This window comes from Miscanthus floridulus, chromosome 9 (genome assembly GCF_019320115.1).
Source record: "Miscanthus floridulus cultivar M001 chromosome 9, ASM1932011v1, whole genome shotgun sequence".
NCBI lineage: Eukaryota > Viridiplantae > Streptophyta > Magnoliopsida > Poales > Poaceae > Miscanthus > Miscanthus floridulus.
The window spans coordinates 20,289,140-20,299,750 of NC_089588.1; positions in this window are offsets into that span (position 1 = coordinate 20,289,140).

Here is a 10,611-nt window from a genome sequence, read left to right on the forward strand (position 1 = left end):
ATCTCGCAAATTAGTCGCAATCTATGCAATTAGTTATTTTTTAGTCTATATTTAATACTCCATGCATGTGTCTAAATATCTGATGTGATAGGGAGTAAACTATAACACCCCGGTTGTTAGTCATGAGTTAAGCAGCAAAATTAGATTTAAGTAGGATATGTCAAGCAATGATTACAATCTCTAGTTCATAATCTAGAAGTAATGATGAAGGTATTGAGGTCAAACCTTTGAAAATGAGCTCCAACTTGGACTCGGACAATACACTTTGCTTACATGTGGACCCTGGTTAAGGTTAGGCATGAGTAATGTTAAACATGCTAGTTTCATGTACATTACATCAACATACATCCATCGTGACCAGTGGAAAAGTTTCATGAAGGTAGAAATCAAGAAGTCACATGGAATGATGAATTATATCCTTGCTTGAATCGCTTTATTAAGTGAACTATAACATGGGATGTCAACCAAACCTTGCAACCTTGCTCAAACAACTCTACTTACACTTATGAACAAAAGTTATGAAGGGTTAATGTTGAGCAAGTGGCCAGAAAATGCTTCAATAGATCAAAAAGGATAATTTAAGCTTTTATCGTGATGCTACTTTGACTTGGTTTGAACTATGGCTGAGAATATTTGCATGGCAGTGGAACCTAAATAAAAGTTGCAGTTCATCTTATGTAGAACGAACTTTGTTTAATGGTCAAGAGCTAAATCAGTGCATAGCTTAGCCAAATAGAGCTCACAAAAATCAACAAAAAAATTTTTTGGAATCCCGAAATTTGGCTAAGTCTGGGATGACTGAATCTTCATGTTTCCGTTTTTATGTACCTGTCTTTGGTGAATTTTAGTTTGCAAACCATGTCAAATTTTGCCAAACTTCTTTAATCAAGGTTGTAGTACTCACGTAGAACTACAACAAGGAGAAATTGGTTGATCGAATAATCAAATGGTTTGGGAGATATTCAGGGGAGAAGTTGGAGGTTTCAGTCTGCTTGAAACTGAATTCAGTTTTCAAGTTTCGTTAACCCCACTTTGGAACCTTGTATTTCTCCAACCAGACTGAATTAGACTTTGACACTTTAAGAAAAGTTAGAGATCTTGAGTAGCTATACAACATTTGTTACTACCACTTGTGCCAAAACTAAACAGATTCGGAGTTATGAAGGGACGAAGATTGACGTTTCAGTGTATTTTTGGGGGTTGTATTGATTTTTTTTGAACGGGAGCTCATCATGGCCGACTGAGCAAAGGATGCCGCCGCTGCCACGTGGCTTCGTGCGCTCGCTGCATGTGCCCTCTGCTCGTAGTTTTGGAGAGGCTGAGCCCGAGCCCTACCCCCTGCCCTCTCCATTCTCCCCCTCCCTCTCGCTATCTGTCCCTCTGAACGCGCCCACCATGGCTGGGCAGAGCCGCCGCTGCCGTTCCTCCATCTCGCATGCTTGCAGGTCATGCCAAGCTTGCCTCCAGCTATGAGGCCACTCCTCTGGCCTGACGAAGCTCCAACACCACCACGTCGGTCTTCCCTCCGCCATCACAGCTCGTTGTCGCGAAGCTGTTCTGCCGCCGGTGCCTGTGAGCATGGCCGGCTGGCCTTGGGCCGCCGTGGAGCATGATAGGGGCACCCGCGGATGTGCTCGGACCCCTAGGTGCTCCCCTACCTCTTCCCCACCGTCGCCGGCCGCTTCCTTGGCCAAAAATCGACCTCTTCCCTAACGTCCTCGGCTCTGTTCGCGTGAGAGACCTCGCGCAAGAATTTGAAGAAGTGGGAGGGCCTAAGTACAAATCCGTGAATCAGATGAATAGTGCCAGTAAGGATCTATTTGTTGGTGTTTAATTTGTGGAAACTGCAGGGTCCCCGATGCAAGATTTACATTCCTTTTCTTTTGTTTATACAGATTTGGATGATCAACTTTGAAAATTCGTAGTAATTAGTAGAAAAATTGTAAAATAATAAATGAGGACTTTTTGGAATCCTTATGAAATTATCTATGTAATGCATCTATAATATGGCATGTATTATTTTAAAGTTTTTGCTGTAAAATTAAATTTATGCAGTTAGGTTTTTAATACTAGTTATGTCTTGTCTTTTTCATAACTGCAGTTGTTTTGCTCAAATAAATGTGAAATTTGTATGGAATGCTAATCAGGTGATGGTTGATGTCTGGTAAAAATTTTAGGATTTTAGGCTTGATGGTTTAAGATCTATAAAAATAAAAAATTTCCTGTGTTGCTTTGCTCCTATTCTGAATAGGCCTGAATGTTTGTGTTAATTGGCTTAGCTAAGTTATGAATCATGCCTTGATGATAATAAATGAGTTGTAGTACTTCTCTTAAGATTTTCAAAAATCTAAAGAGCATAATTTTTGGTTAAGTAGATTTTAGTTATAGTTGCTTAAATTTCTATGGTTGTTTCTGCCTAAACCCAGATAGAGTTGCCATGTTGGTAATATGTGGCCTTGTTAATAGTAGAATTAGCTCTAGGTGTTTATAACAAAGTTGTTTACAATTTGCTAAGCTTTATAAAAAGTCTAGAACCACATTTATTGGACTTGTGGAACTCTAGTTATAGCTGTTTAAAGTTGCATATCAGATTCTGTCCATGTTTGGATAGAGATGCATTTATTGGAATAATTGACCTTGTTATCTGTAGAATAATCTTAAGATAAGAATAATAAAGTTGTAGGTAACTTCATAAGCTTTTCAAAAAGTTATGAGTCATGTTTGTTGGAGGTCTATAACTCTAGTTATACTTCTTTGAAGTTCCTATTAGTTTTCTGTCTATAATTGTAACACTATTGTTTGGGCTACACGTGTAGTTTTGCTTGTGCAATTATTTTCGTGGTGTAAATGATGTTTGTTTTGGTTGTAGTGAATACCAAATTTGTAGCTAATTTAATAATATTTCTTGTGTTCAAATTGCATGATAATAGGCCTGATAGTTTAAGAGTTATGAATTTAACAGATTATCTGTCATGTTTGGTCTCTGCTCTGTGCAGATTTGAAGGATTTCATGGTTTGATCTAGTTAAGTATGAAATCATGTCTTAGTGATAATATAAGAGTTATAGTGATTTCTTTAAGCTTTCATATTATCCTAGATCACCCCTTTTCGTGTTGTAGAGCTCCAGTTATAAGCTTGTGAAGTTGCATGACAAAATCTGTCAAAGTCTGAACAGAGTTGCTCAATTGTGCTTGATTGACCTTGTTAATTGTGGAATCACCTTGTGATGATAATAAACATATTTTAGATAATTTAATAAGCTTTCTAGAAAGTTAAGGTTCATGCTTTTTTGATATCTGTAACTCCAGTTATGCATTTTGAAATTACTACTACTTTTCTGTTCTAGTTCTATGTAGATATGAAACATTGGCATGTTTGACCTGATTAGATTTGGAATAAGTTTTTGGTCATAATAACAATGTTGTAGGCAATTTCATTAGCTTTCCATAAAGTCTACGATCACATGTATTGGATGTCGAGATCTCTGTTTATGACAAACAATTTCCTTGTATGCTGCTGTTCAGAATCTATGTTTGTACCTAAAATTATTTGCTTCACCTTGCCTTACTTTGTGTGTTGCTAATTGTGGATCATGCCTTTGATGGTGTTAAGTTAATATACCTGAAACCTTGTGAAACTTGTGTCATATTTGGTGCTACCTTCCTTGCTATCCTAGCATGATAGGTGGTGAGATGTTTAATTAAGTAACATGAAGTGCTTATATATATGTTCGGTGTAACCTTGTACTCATCTTGAATACTTTTATGTGAGGCATCTCATATTGCCAGTCTTCGCATTCATGCACTTGCATTGTTGCATCTCATCTAGGTATGCTAGATGCACCACGTGAAGGACGTGATGTTGGAGCCGAGCCCAAAGATGGAGTTGGTGAATCTATCCAGAAGACGAAAGGACTAAGCAAGTGCCAGGATGGGAGATGCTCGCCAAGCAAGTGTCATCTAATAAATAATGACCTAGGGTTGGATCATAGGCAAGCCCCGAAGTATTCTAAGCCTCCTATGTTTTTACAAATATCACTTGAGTCATTTATGTTTGATGCATTAGGTTATAAGAGTTGATTGGAACCACATGATGCATATAATTTCCTTGTCCAGCAATATACCTTTAACCCTGTATAGGTCCAGGATCGAATACATGCTTAGCCATGCTTAGACCGGTAGAAGTCGGGTGATTTCTTATCACCTGCGAGGTATAGGTGGATACCGAAGCACGGTTGGCTATATTTGCTATCGTGAAAAAGAACCATGGGATAATGTAAATGGAGACCGGGTGGAGTCTATGTGTAGGTTGACTCATGTGATTCCGTCTGTGTCGATTAAGGACCATACTATTGTTGGTAGCTTCTGACAAGATTGAACGCATACCTCTCACTTAGTTGGCCGGATAACTCGTTCCAGCCGCGAAGCCGAGTAGCTCAACTCAGGCCGGGCCCCGTTCTGTAAAAGTGCGCACTCTGGATGGTAGTAAGGATGTACGGAGAGCCAGACGTGAGCCCAAGGGTAGGGTAGTCCTGATCGTCTTAGCAGTTGGTCGTTCCTGATTGTGCGGCGCTTATCGAACCCGTGAAATGTGGACCTGAGTTGTACCAAAGGTGACCTAAGGATATCGTGGCTGGTAGGTCTGGGTTTGTGTTATGAATAAATTCTTAGCTGGTTGAAATCGATTCGAATCGCCATCTCTCCCGGACAGTGAGAAACTTGGCTAGCCCCAGCATCGTAGTAATTGGATTATGGAATATGATGGTTCTGATGAATATGAAAATCTTACACCGGCTATGGTTACTATTGTTATGCTACTAAATGATATACCATATATTTGGCACAGGTTAATTGCTAAAATAGATATGAATAGCTATAATTAACTTGATGACCGAATTATAAAATGTATAGCTGAATTAGTGGCTTTTTATGTAAAATGTTGTCAAGCTAGCTCTACTTATAAAGCATTGCATGACCTTTGGAGTCATTTTATTTATGATTTACGATGGATAAGTCTAGCTGAGTACATTCAAGTACTGAGGGTTTATCCCACCATGTTGCAGGTGAAATTCTCAGCCTGAGGAAGATGATGGCTAACCGTCGGTGGGCTTGGTGACACCATATTTATTTCACATCTATATGCTTTTATCAGATGATGTCACTTATGCTAGCAATGTATGTGGAACTTATATTAACGTAATCATTTGGAAGCTATGTTATTTTCCTTTAACCGGTTTTGAAACTCAAACCTGTACTATTATTTGTGAACCAATTTGTAATATTTTTTCCACTGCAACTCTGTGTATATGATGTGTATTTGCTTAATCATGCGATCTTGGTTGTGAAGTTGATTTATCGAGGTCATTCGTGACACTCGGCGGACTACCAGGTTTATATAAGTGAAAGTATGTGCGTGTCAACGTATTAGTGGGGACATCCATACTTGATCTTGTATAATTTGGACGATTCTATCACATAAACTTTAGGGGAGAACCTAAACAAGGCCTAAGTCTTCTTAAATTATTTTCATATTAGTTAGGCTAGAACCAACTCCTCCTGACAAAATACAGTAACAACTATGTTCACTTCCTAGAAAGAAGCCATTTCGCAAACGAAAGAAAAAATGAACTAAAAAGAGAAGGAGTGGATAGAGTCCACAAACCATGCCTTCACCTGCTCCAACTCCATGCTATATTAATTGCCGCTATAGAGCTAGAGTGCGAACAAACGAGCCCTTAGGGCACCCGCAGTGGCACAAGCTACATACTTCAACCTTACTCCGGGGTGAGAGATGAAAGGAAAACTATTTTACACATTCTTATTTTCTATGTGCAATCAAACCCACATGCTCCTTTCTCGTATTCTTAGACTACAAGAATAGATCAACTATTGAATCGTCGCTAGTGACTACTTTCTCCTGCTTTTTCTCCATCCACATCCGATTGCAGTCCAGTCCAGCTAAATAGCTAGCTGTGGGGAACGCCCTTCTAAGTAAATAGTACACAACATTGAAATCACGCGCTTGTACTATGTAGCAGATAGGATATATCGATACATATCCCTAGATTCTATTACCGAAAGGCGATGCTTGATAACATTCCCAATTGATTTCTTTCTTGGCTTTAATTTATCATAGTACAATTGTTTGTGCGCTGCGAATATCGAAGACGAATTTTTTTTTTCTAGTAGAATGAGGCTACACGGGAAATTATTGAAAGCTTCATAGAGTTAAGATGATCACTCCCTTTCTTAGCACTGCATTGGCTCGAAATTTGTTTATGCATTCCTAAGGTCTTTTGCACATGGGGTTCTTGATCAAAGAACCAATCGTATATATTCGAACGAAAAGAAGTGTCCAAAAGTGTGAAAAGGCCGGGAGCACGAGTCGAGATGGGTGGATGAATGAAAATGGGCCGGGGTCACATGAATAATGCTAGTGGAGACGGTTACGTAGGTTAACAATATATAGGACTCAACTTGCACCTTTTCTTCATCCAATCATCAATGGCCTGATATACACTTATCTATTTCCGTACTGCTACCTTCTTTTTTCCTGATTTGAATCCAACTTGTAGAATTTGTGTCGAATGATTCGTCCTTGCAATTTGACCAACCAATGGCTAAAAAGCACATGAATTCTGCCGTATGTACATGCCTTCCTCACCTCCTTTAACTCGAACTCGGTCTTAGTGGTCACAAACTATGTGTTCGGCTGATGGTTTTTGTGGCAGATAAGCTGACTGTGGCTGATGCCGAGCTAATAAGTTCAAGCGAACAATGTTCACCTATACATTTGTCAAATTATCTTGTCACATTTATTCTTAGATCTTGACTAGAACGAGACCAGATTAAATGTAGCCACTTGGGAAAAAAAAAACATCACTAGCTAGCCATCAGCCCATCACGCGCGTGTGCTTGTCTCTGACAGAACACAGAAGTTACTACTGATGCGCAGAAAGGATATCAGATTATCAATCTCTGCATTATCCCTATCAGATAAAATGTCATGTATTGACTGAATATCAGACATTTAATTGCTCGATCTCAGCAACAAAAGCAAAGACAGGAACCCGTGATATATAGTAAAATATCTCACTATTCAGATCCATTCATAGTAATATTTACTCCATCCATTTCAAATTAAAAGACGTTTTGGCTTTTTAAAATTCATTGGTTTTAATGTGTGTAAGATATAGTTTATATCTAAGTGCATAACAAAAGTTGTGTATCTAAAAGAGCTAAAATGTCTTAAAACTTGGAATGGTTGAAGTATCTAGCTAGTAACTATCTATGAATTATTAATAGCGATTATTTAGGTCCACCTGTTAATAGGTGGTTGGCTAGTTGAATGGAGGTATATATTAGCAATTGGCATCTAGCTTTTAGCACTCCAACAACTAATGAATCAATTGATGGAATCTCCACCACCTAATAGTTAATAGGAGGTCTATTAGCATTTAGGACGGCCCCAATAAAAGAAACTAGTAGTTTCTATAACATAGGATACCGCACAAAAAAAAGTATTGCTTTCCAACCCATGGTTTCTATGAGTAATAATTATTTTCTCTTTCTCTCTCCCAACTCTATCTTCTTCCTCCAATGAGAGTGTGGCACGAGCCTGCTAGAAACTGGTGGTTTCTCTCTAATGACGATTTCATGGTTTCTTGTTGCATTGGATCAAGAGAAGACCTGATTTCTTCATGAGGAAATCATTTCTATGATTTTTGCTCTCTTTCTTCATTAATTACGTTGCCATGTCAGCGTTTTGACTACGTGGTAAGTCATTTAATAAGGATAGAAACCATCATCAATACACCATTGGGACTGCCCTTAGCAAGCATGTTTGGATCTCACCTACTAATTTTAGTTGTTAACTATTACTACTAGATCTGAGCAAATTTAATCCGGTCTGACTCGACCCAGGTGCTTTACTAGACAGGACCTGGACGTGAGCTGAAAAAAATATCTTAGCCTGGTCCAGCTCGAAATATTTCGTTTATTTATTTTCCTAACAAAAAACAGAGGGCGGTCCGCTTAGGTTTGACCTAAAAATGAGGCCCAAAACTCTCAGTGCGGTGTTACTGCTCAAAAATTGTAGTCCAAAACTAAGTTTTTTTTACGAGTCTAGCCTAGCACACAAAATGCTTAGGTCTAACTACCATTAATGGATCCAAATATACCCTTATACATGACGTATTTTGCTGTACTCTAACAATACATTAATGGACGCATGCTATTCGAGGATAAGTAGGAGTGCATGAGCTGTTACCATGTGGATATTGGTGCATTTTCTCCATCCATATCAGTTAAAGCAACTTAAGTTTGACCAAATATAAAAAAACATAAACATTTATGATAGAGAAATACTCCTATATCAATAGATTGATCATGGAATAAATTGTCATGATATACCTGCTTAGCGTCATAACGGTTTATACTCTTCTCTATACAGTTGATAAACTTTATGATAGTTTGACAGAATAAATCTAGAATTAAATTTGTTTGGGGATGGAGGTATATTATTTTGGAGCTAGAATCGCATTGGCTTTGAGACAGAGGTAATACTCCATCTGTCCACAAAATGATGCAATTTCATTTTTTAGGAGTCAAACGATTTAAAGTTTGACAAAATATATATATATATATATATATATATATATATATATATATAAGTGGTTTAATATAACATTATGGTAAATATCCCCGTGTGTTATAGTAACCCAACTATCGTAAATATGTATTGATATTACGGTAAATTAGTATATAAAATTATGGTAAATGGAGGTGGCTACAGAATAACTTATTCTGTAGCCGGCTACTGAATAGCCTCTCCCTATATATATATATATATATATATATATATATATATATATATATAACTTTTGCAAAAAAGAATATAAAAAGTACTAATATTTATAATACAAACTAAGTACCATGAAATTAACTATAAAATATATTTATACGTTAAATCTAGTTTAAGACATAAATAAATACTATTTACTATAAACTTAGTCAAATTTAAAATAGTTTGATGTACAAATTCTATAGTTAGATGGATGGAGGGAGTACTTTGGAGCTTGGATACGGTTTCTGTCATAGACATTTCGTAAGTGACAAGATTCAGTTGTTTCAGCTGGTTTGGTTGGAAGCATCAAGCATGAGCAACATGCCCGATAAAAAAAAATCCTCACCTATTCTTAGAAAAAAAAAAGTTGCGTACCTAACGTATCATCAGATTTTTAATCATGCATTTTCACCATGTTTTCAGAACAATACTACATACGCCGTCCCAAAAATGAATTTGTTTTTGGTAAGTACAATGTGCACATATATATATATACATGATCAGAATACAGTTATATTCAGATGGCGCCAGTTGTTTTTTAGAATAATTTATTAGCAATAATAAATACTCCTATGCTCCACTAATTATTTCATGAAATACATGCAGATCTCGTCATATACAGTACTACTGCATTTACTGTTTTATTTACCCAATGCCTTTCCAGCGAGCCACACGAGAAAATACCAGAACCACCACGTCCTCCTCCGCGTCTTTAAGGGGGCGTTTAGATGCCACAGCCATGCTATGGCATCAAAATTTTTGGTGCTAAAGTTTTGGCATCTTGACTTTAGGTTTAGGTGTTTAGATCCATAACAAAACTTTAGCACCATGTAAATAGAAAACTGATTTGTCCTCATTTAATCCATCTTTCCAGTTTTCTCTCTCATTTCTCTCATCCCCCTCATTTCAGATCCAGATCGACCGAACATTCCAAGGCGAATGGGGGCGGCGGCCCCCTTTCCATCCCGCGGCGGCGCCCTCCTTAGCGCCACCAGCATGGTGTCCTCGGTGTGGCACCCCCAGCTCCTCCCTGTCGTGACGGCTGCACCCCCCTCTCGGCTCCCTCACGAGTTCTGGCGGCGGCGGCGACCCCTCCACCTTCCCGGTGCGCGGCTTCCCATCCCAGATGGTGGCGTGGCCTTGCGTGGAAGGCGCCCGACCACGGGGACAATGCCTCCTCAGTGGCCGTGCACGCGCCCCTCCCCGACCAGCGGCCCCTTCTTGGTGAGCGCACAGCACCCCGACAACGGCGTGGCCTTCCCCCACGTGGAATGTTGGTCGCGCGACCCACGCCCAGCACAGTGGCTCCCTCCCCACTCCCGATAGCAACCTCCCTCGTGGGTGTTGCATCAGGGCCAACGCCGGCGCCTCTCCTCCACCATACCCGCCGGTAACATCTTGAGGAAAGCGGATCCAGGCGGCCAGGCCAACGCGCTCGATGGCCCTGGTGACGGCGTGGCCAGGCCCGCGCGCTCGGCAGCTCCTTCCCCGGCCACGGCGGTGCGCCCTTCTCCCTCCGAGCAGCAGTGAGCGGCAGGCGGAATGCTGAGCGGCGAGGTGGGTGGGTGCCGGGGTAGTGGGTGTCCGGCTCTCTCCAACGCTATTTTTACAAGTTTTGGGCCTCTTAGATCCCAAATGCTAAAATTTTTGAAGCCCCACTTTTAATGTTTTGGGTGTACCGTGTTCAGATCCATTTTGCAAAAAGATATACTAAAACACAACTTTTGGCAAAATTGGACAACTAAACATCCCATAAATACCGCGCGC